Genomic DNA, 9,368 nt, shown 5'->3' with positions numbered 1-9,368 from the left:
AAACTTAAATAAAATTTAAAAAATATAAGTATTAATGAAAAATAATAAACAAAATTAATTAAAAAATAAAACTAAATAAATTAAAAATATATATAAGTATTAATGAAAAATAATAAATAAAATTGATTAAAAAATTAAAATTAAATAAAAATTTAAAAATATATAAGTATGAATGAAAAAATTAATAAATAAAATTAAATTTAAAAATAAAATTAAAAAAAAAAAATCAAAAAAGATAGAGGGGCAGAACGGACATTTAAAGGAGGGAGAGAGAGGGGAGGGGAAGTGCGCGTGTGGGAGGGGGAAAAGCAATTTACTTATATTTACTATCTTACACTTGATCTCTCTCTCTCTGCTCAAACCTCGAAAACCCTCGGTGACGCGATTCAGACGAATCCCCATTGCGCTCCCTGCGACGTTTCGAGACACGGATCGCACGCGCTGGTTCATACTTCGGATCGTACGGAATGGTGAGTTCTGCGTTTCTAATTGCCCTCGTTTTCCGAAATAGTTTGCCGTTTAGCATCGGGATTGTTTGGGTTTTGTCCTTTTCTTCGCTGTAATTGTCGTGATTGTTTTGTTAAGTTTTTTGGCCTTTGGTTTCCGTTTTCCTGCTTTGTTTTGTAGTTGCTATATGCGGTGATCTGATTACCTTTCTGCTGTTTCTCGTGTACTGTCCTGCTACTTGTTAACTGTGTCTTGGTTTGAGATTTTTTTGCCCTCTCGATGCGAGTAGATAATAGAAACTATGATTTACTCGATGATAGATAATAACGCCGCGGTGTGCTAAGAATGACCGTGGAATGATCATGCCCCATTGGTTTGTGATTTTTTAAAAATTTTTTGCGTATTTTTTTGCAAGAGGATGACTGGATTTGATGCTATTAGCATTTAAATGTAGTTGGAGCATGAATTGTTACAATTTCAGCTTTTGAGACTAAACTAAACTAAATATAATCTTTTTTTTCTTGCTTGAGGGAAGGTAGTTAATTTTGTTGTTTGCCATACTCTTGTTAGATATCTAGAGAAGAGATAGAACATGGAATGCTGTGCATCACTAAGGTCACCATCATGTATTTTGTCTTCTTTCACCTGCACAGTAGAGAAGTGTTTTGGGAGCGAACATGATGTGTTTCCAAGTCTATTAAATTAATTAAATAAAATCTGATTGATAATAAGAATGGGGAACTTTTCCACACGGGCGAAATGACTAAGGGCCTGCTTGGTTAGAACCATGGAATGGGATTGATTGAAGTGGGGAATGAGAATGGATATGATTGATAGAAGTGTGCTGTTTGGTTAGTATTGGGGAATCATTACCATTGCCATAGATGGTGTTTGGTTTGCTAATGAAGGAATCAATATCAATATATCTTCTGCATTTTATTTTTAACTACACTACATTATTTTGTTGAAAAATATAAAATAATTATATTTAAAATTGTTGGCTCACATTATATTTTTATTACATTGTGTGTTTTTTTTTAAAAATATATAATCTATAAATTATTTTTAAGTTATGTTGTAATTTATTGATTTAAAAATTATCATGTTATAATTTATAAAATAAGGGAAATTCGACAAACTTAGGGTCAAAATTTTTAACGACACGAAAAATTAGCCCTCAAAGGTTTACGAGCACTAATGGAGAAACACACATGTATATTAACCCACCAAACACCTGCATCAGCTGATGCCTCAATATTACAAAATTTTTCTATTGGTGTACAACATAAATAGGTAAACACAATATTGCCTGTTTATATCACTTAACTACAATATTACAACTTCAAAAATACCGAATGCAATTCAAAATAACTTAGTTATTTAACATCAACAAAAAACATGAATCCACACATGTTTCATGGAATAGAAGATGGATAGATAAATCCAAGTTCAAAGGATCGCCGCAAATGGCTTGGCAACACAAACAGAACTTGAACTTTGGCAAGGTCATTGTAACAAATTTCAGCAGCCCTACTAACATCCATTCGAGATATGCCAATATTAAGTAGTTCAGCAATAGCCTTTTACATTTTTTCACCACCTAGGGATTCTGGCTTGGACTCCGCAATCAAAGCATTTGTAACAACAACATACTCTAGTTGATCGCAAATGGACTCAAACTTATTATTAAAGTTGTCCAATCTCGAGTCAATGCTTTATTGGAGTGTTGCTGCCTTCTTTTTCTTGTAAAAACTTTCCCTTTTCGGTGAAAGTTTTTTTTCTTCTCTTTTTCGATCCATGTTACATGACGAATTCGAAGGTAAGCCTTGTGATAGGATGTCCAAAATAGGTTCATCTTCATTGTTCGAGGAAGAACTCACACTCAAATTCTTTTGCCAATTAGCATCTTTGCTTGCGTCAACTACATCTTCAACACCAAGTCCCGTGGCTCTATTGTTTCCCCACACAATGTCCAATTTGCGTAAATATGGAAATTTAAAATCCAGCAATCCAACAACATTGGGGTGAGTCTACACAAAAGAATACAAATAGAGGTACAAAATAAAAAATAATGTTTTAGAAAATGTACTGTTATTAAGAGAAATAATCACTACAATACTATCTTAAAAAATGATTCATGCGTACAAAGCTCTTATCGGGCACCATTCATCAAACCATTATTTTTCACAGTTGATCTTGTGCTCACTTTGCATACACATCTCAAAGAGGGGATTGTACTTGATTTTAAGATATTGATCTTGGATTCAATATGAGGAATAACTGCTTTATTGAAATTTGGAATCTTACCCAATACCATTTTGTGTATTTGAGCCATATAACCATTTTTAAAACTAGCATCTACCTTCCATAAAGGATCGAAAGCCAGTTCTATACGAGCGTCAACCAACGCTTCCACCTCCTCATTCATCCAATATTGTTTGTTTTTCTCTCTTCCACGTGCAATTGATGGAGTAATCGTAGTCATCCTAACAAAAAAGATGATAGTGTAAGAGGTATGAAAGGAATATCATATTGGCATAAAGGAACTTTTTTTAATCATTAGTAATGACTGATGGATGAATTTTTTATGTACAGTCTCATAATCGAAAATCTAATAAAATCAGAACACATGTAATGATGATGAAGTTTAAACTAATAAAAAAAATATAAAATTAGAACAAGTATATAATGATTGATTGATGAAATTTTAAACCAATAAAATATATAAAACAGAACACCACAAATAAACCAATGTATGAATCTTATAATGTCGAGTACAATAAAATTAGTACCATTCGAATACATATATAAAATCAGAACATGCAATTGTTATAACAAACTTATAAAATAGAACTCAATCATAGACATTGCCACTATTTCTAGTGGACCATGTGTTATACATATTAGTTGCCATATTATTTCTAAATGATGACCACTCATTGCTTTAATTTGCATAATATACGCTACTTCTTCATCGTCACTTCCCCCATCAGATTCCTCTTCCTCATTTGCTATAAGTGACTCTTGTGGATCAAAGCTCATAAACTTGCGATTCAAATTATGCATAAGACAACATGCCATGATAATGTGAACTTGGGTTTGAATGGAGAAAAATGATGGGGATGCAAGAATCTTCCTTCTTCCCTTTAACAACCCAAAACACCTTTCTATAACATTCTAGCTTTCGAATGCTTCATGTCGAAGTATTCCTTTGGTGTTTGTGGTCGATGGCCATGAATTATTTTAGGTGATATCATTGCCCTTGATATGGGACAAGAAGCCCATTTGTATTGCAATATCTAGAGTCAATCAAGTAATAACAACCTTCATTGTTGAATAATAAATGAAATTGTTGAGTAGCATTAAAAAATAAAAATAAAATTCATAGCAAGCTGTACATTGCAACCCAAATGTGCCTAGAGGGACCCTTGGATCATGCGGTCTTGAGATCACATCTCGAAGCATTCGACCATCATGTGCTGAACCATCCCAATCAGGCAATACATATATGAATTGCATGTTTGGGCAACAAACGCCTAATATGTTTGTTGAAATACACTTTTTTCTAGTGTGATAATGAGGTTTATCTTTGGTAGGAGGTGTAGCTTTAATTTACGGTCCATCTAAGGCTCTTAAGCAACCCTATAAAGTTAACAAATATACGATTAACACTTATTATTACATTACAATTTGGATTCATCATAGTAAACACTTTTTTTATACAAAAAAAATGTATTGAAGTTGATGTTAGATGTAAAAAGTACTTGAAAACATTTCCACTTCTCATCTTGACAATCCTGAGTAATAGGTTCTGGCTTCTTGAGCAAAATATGATATAATTTCAAAATTGCATGAAGAACTTGATGAAATTGCCGACTCACTTTTTCTATACTACGGTAAAAAGGTAGGCTAATTGTTCTACTTTTTTTGTGATGAGCCAAGGTATATATGAACATTGCTACAACCTCCTCTATGGATGTGTTCTTAGTGGGTTTAGTTCTCCAATGTCTACTATCATATCACACAATATCCTATAGGTTGCCCTATCCATGCGAAGTTGATTAATGCAAGCAGAATCACCAATCATTGCCAATCTTTACATCCATCTCATTTGATCTATTTTTGTTTCTTCTTTTGTTTTGATATGACGAATATTATCTCGAAGGTACGAACAAATGAATACATAATATAGAGCAAATAACAAGATCAACATATTGTTTGTTGTTTGTTGAAGCAATAATAGTTTCTGTAGTTTTTGCCGTTGTTCGGTAATAGGAAGGTGAGCCATTTAATTTACATAAAAAAAATCTAGCAAGTAATTGTAACTTCAGGATTGGAAGGTAGTGCAAACATCACCGATAACAAGCAAATTGGTTACTATTTTTAAAACAAGAAACAAACCATGGGCATCATATATTGCAAGCAAATCCCTCAAGGTACATCTTCTCATATATGGAAGGAAGCCATGTTTGTCCTATTTTTTTCCGGAAAATTTTTCCTTTTCACATAAAACCACAATAAACATGATCCCTTTATAGATATATATCACAGTTTTAGGCCCCAAAAAACCATCAGCATAGTCAAATTCTTACAAAAAATAATGCACAACTCCATGGAGTAAATAACAGAAACATCACAAAGTTATACGAGTTAATACCACATCATATTGTACTCAACAACCTTGAGCAATTTCTTACTTATGAAAAGAGAGGGAAAGCGGTGTGTGCCGGTGGGAGGATTTTTGAGGCAGGAAACTTGAGGGGGTGGAGGATTTGGAGGCTTGGGATATCAAGAATGAGGGTATGGTTGATTTGGATGGGAGAAGAAGAAGATATTATAGTGTAGAAAAAAGAAAGGGAGGGAAAGCAAGAAGAAGACGTGCTAAATCGGAGGGAACGATCAGTAATTTTTTTCCCCTCCATTCCCTCCAATTTACCACGGATTGAAGGAAATCCATAGACTAGTATATAGAATTTATTGTTGAGTAAACAATCCCACTCACCAAACACATCAATTGATTCCCATATCCTTTCCTATGGTCAATTCCCTCTAACCATTCAGGCCCTAAAACTTGCCTTCATTAGGTATGCCTTACTGATGAAGTGATTACCAGATATAAAATCAAAACTACAAGTGGTACAAGATCAGTGAGAGGATGATAACTATTTGCCTATATTACCTTACATGATATTTATTAAAAGATTAATAGACAATGCCTTTGTAGTTAGATAGTTTCTTTATTGTTTGTTAATCTTTGCCTCAGCCTTGGCTCAAGGGTAAAATTGTTGCAGTGTGACCTTGTGGTCACGGGTTCGAGTTGTGGAAACAGTCTCTTACAATGCAAGGTAAGGTTGTGTACAATAGATTAATGTGGTCCGACTCTTCCCCAGGACCCCACATTAGCAGGAGCTTCATGCTCCAGGATGTCTTAATCTCTGCCTCAAACTCTCTTCGTGTTACCGACACAATGGAAATCGACAGAGGATTTATGCTCTGCTTGCCCTAATATATTTTTATGTTACAGAATCTGGTAAAAGGTAATAGTTTATTTACATGCAATAGTTTTTTTTTTGGTTGGCTATATTTTGAATACTTTATCATGGCGTTTTTTTTTCTTTTTCTTTTTGAAACTTTGTCATGTTCTATGGGATTGGAACGGGAAAAGTATCATGTACTATGACTTCTGCTATATTCTACTTCTGATGCAAGGCAGAATAGGAATTGCATCATTCCACCAATCATCCATATTATAGTTGCTTGCTAATAGTTGGTGATAGATATTGCTGTTTCATTTGCATTAGATATGAAGCAAATCAATCCCCAAAATTGATGAACTCTTGTTTTAAGCTTTATCTGATAGCTAATAAGATAATTTCTTTTTCTTTTTTAAAAAAATCTGGTCGTTTTTATTTCATTTCTTTTATTGTCCAATCTGTTTGTTTTTCTTTCAATCGTCTCCTGTTATTATTAATTTGACTTGAACTGGCTATGATTGTCTAGAGTTACTGGTTGAAACTGAATGGATTGGTTTTTGAAGTCGAGGCTGAGAAATTTACGAAAATTGAGTTTACCTCTTATGATACTAATAGAAGTAGTGATTTACATAAGATTTCTAACTGTGGAGGATTTGCAATTTATCCTAACAATCGTTGATGATATGCACACCTTTTTTTTCTTGTGCCAACTATATTCTCTCATCAAGGGTCTGTAATTTTGATTTCAAAACCAGTGAATAGAATATACCTACTTATTCAACCTACTATAAGGAATCTCATAATTTGGTTTTGATTTCCAAAGTTTGTGAATGCGTTTGACACAATTGACTTGATCTTAAAATATAATTCTATATTTCTTATGTGATACTTTTGCCCCATATGATTGCATTTGCTGATGATAACATGATTTGGCTTTCTAATGCTTGTAATTTTGTTATTGTCTCATACATCATGAACAACTTAATAATCTATTATCTCAGTATGTGGTTTAATCAACATTGATCAACTTGCCTATACTCAGTTGCTTAGGTGTATTGGTTTCAGAAGTCTGCCCTTGGATTGACATTGGTTGCTCTTAAATATTTCTCTGTTGAGAGTTTTGACTGTTTCTGGGCTGATCGAATGTTACTGTCTGTTGAGATTGATTGGACTATTAAAATTGAAGATTCTTCTCCAGTGTGTTTTTTAATCTGCATGACAATTGCTGAAACTATATTTTCACATTTGTAGAGCCTGAGTTATTTTTGTTGGTTGTAGAATACCGACTCGTAAAAAAGTTCTTCCTGGAAAATTTTTGAGAGAAAATGCTAACCTGTGAACTTGTAGAGTGTATAAAAAGATAAACATGGCGTCTGAAAAGAAAGTCTCAGAATTGATTGCTTCTTCTGCAAAAAAGCCCAAATCTGGTAAGTTCTTTGTTTCATTTAAATTTTACTATTGATTATACAGAAAGGTTTAACTTTTTTTTGGATAATGATCTGAAGTAGAGGTACAAATCCCTATAGTTATTATCATATGTTCATTTTTGAATATATATGAACATTTTGTTTGAAAGAAGAAAATATAATATTGCGTGTTTTAGTGTTTAGGTTAGCTTTACTTGGATGGGGAGTGAAAATGTGTATGAGTCAGTGTTCTAAATTTTGCTCTAGGCGGCTGCCTAAGTGCTATGCGGCTGCCTAAGCGCTATGCGGCAGCCAACTGCACCGGAAAGTTGGAAGGTGGCCAACCTTGGTGGCCCTATGCGGTGCTAGGCGGCCTTGGCGCTGCTAGGTGTTGCTAGTAGATGGGCGGTGATGTTTTGGGCTTTTAAAAAGTCGGGTTTGTCCAACCAATTAGAGTTCTAAATCATCTTTAATCGCTGTAGAAGGTCTGCCTCTTCGTTTTCTTCTCACGGAAGGTCTAGAACTCTGGATTGACCTTTTCGATCATTCTGGTATGTTTATTTTGTTTTTTTAATTTTTTTTAGCTTGGATGTCGTCGAACGCATCGTGGGAGGCGTTTGCAGTTGCTGGAAGCTTCGCGGGAGGCTTCCGTAGCTGCCAAAGACGTCGTTGGATGCGTCCCGCGATGCTTCCGGCGGTGTCAGAAATGTCTCGCGACGCTTTTGGAGCCGCCCAAAGCATCGATGGATGGATGTGTCGTAGGACTCTTCCGACGTTGTCCCTCGATGCTTCGGACGCCTCCCATGACCCTTCTTGCCCGATCGGAAGCCTTGGGGGACAACGCCGAATGCTTTCGGCACTGTCGGACACCCCCGTGATTGGTCCGCACAACCTTCGGTGGCTTCGCAATTGCGTACTGTCATAAACAAAATTTTGATTTAATTAATTCAAATAACTCCCAACTTGGATAGTTCTAATAATAGACTTTCATAAAATCTAATTAAATTATCTCAATAAAATATATTTAAAATTTTAAAAATATTTTAAAATATTATTAATTTATATAAATAAGATTTAAATATATAAAAAATATATTTGAAATTTTAATAATTCTAATAAATTTTATTAATTAGATTAAGATATGTAAAAAATATATTCTCGGACTTGTTAATGTTAGTTTTGCTGTATAAATGTATAATTATATTTTAATATTTTATATCTTAATATTTTATATATAATTATATCTTAATTATTTTATATATAATTATTTTCTCAAATTTGTTAATGATTCCAAAGTTCCTAAATTTATTCTTAAATCACTTTTCACGTTATCACAATGGCAAACAATCCATCTTTGACGATATCCGTCACTCAACTCGAATCCGGGATTCTTAGTAGAAAGTCAAATGACGATGGGATTTTGGGATGTCGATTGATCTTAAGAATCTCGACAAAATTAAATTCAAGTTACGTGGGAAAACGATGTGGGGGAGTGTATCGGACCCAAGAGCATATAGAAAATATATCTAGAAATGTATTTGGTGGTTGAAAAGCATTTGAAGAAGATAAAAATAAGGGCAAACATATTATTTTAGGAGGAACAGAAAAAAGAATAAAATAATGAAAAAACAAAGTTGTAAAGCAAAGGTGACTATTTCTCTAGATGAAGAAGGTCCTAATATTGATGGGATAAATGAAATTAAAAAATTTCTTCCACTTAGCCCCATGGATAGATATGCATCAGTAATTGCTTTAGAAAATGTAAGTTTAAGGGGGAGTAAAGTGCTTCGCCAACAAAATATAAATTAGACTCTTTACTCAACAAGTTCAACAATATATTGGGAGATGGATTTATGAAAATGGAATCCCAGTCAATGCTGTTGATAATGATAACTTCAAGCAACTAATGGAGGTAGCGGATGAATTTGGACTAGGATTTAATCCTCCAACTCAATATCAATTTAGGGATCCACTGTTGAAAGTTGAAGTTGAAAGAACAAAGTAACTGCTGAAGAAACATGAAGAAGAATAGGCAAAGAAT

The 9,368-nt window shown here is 33.9% G+C and overlaps 1 pseudogene; it reads left to right on the top strand.

Moving 5' to 3' along the window:
• Positions 1-311: 311 nt before the first annotated feature.
• The window catches only part of LOC121980660, a 62,386-nt pseudogene continuing 53,329 nt past the window's right edge, over positions 312-9,368 (top strand).

Source organism: Zingiber officinale, chromosome 5A, assembly GCF_018446385.1.
Source record: "Zingiber officinale cultivar Zhangliang chromosome 5A, Zo_v1.1, whole genome shotgun sequence".
In the NCBI taxonomy this organism is placed as follows: Eukaryota; Viridiplantae; Streptophyta; class Magnoliopsida; order Zingiberales; family Zingiberaceae; genus Zingiber; species Zingiber officinale.
Note: the sequence above shows the minus strand (reverse complement) of the source record. Positions and strands in the feature narration are given on the sequence as shown.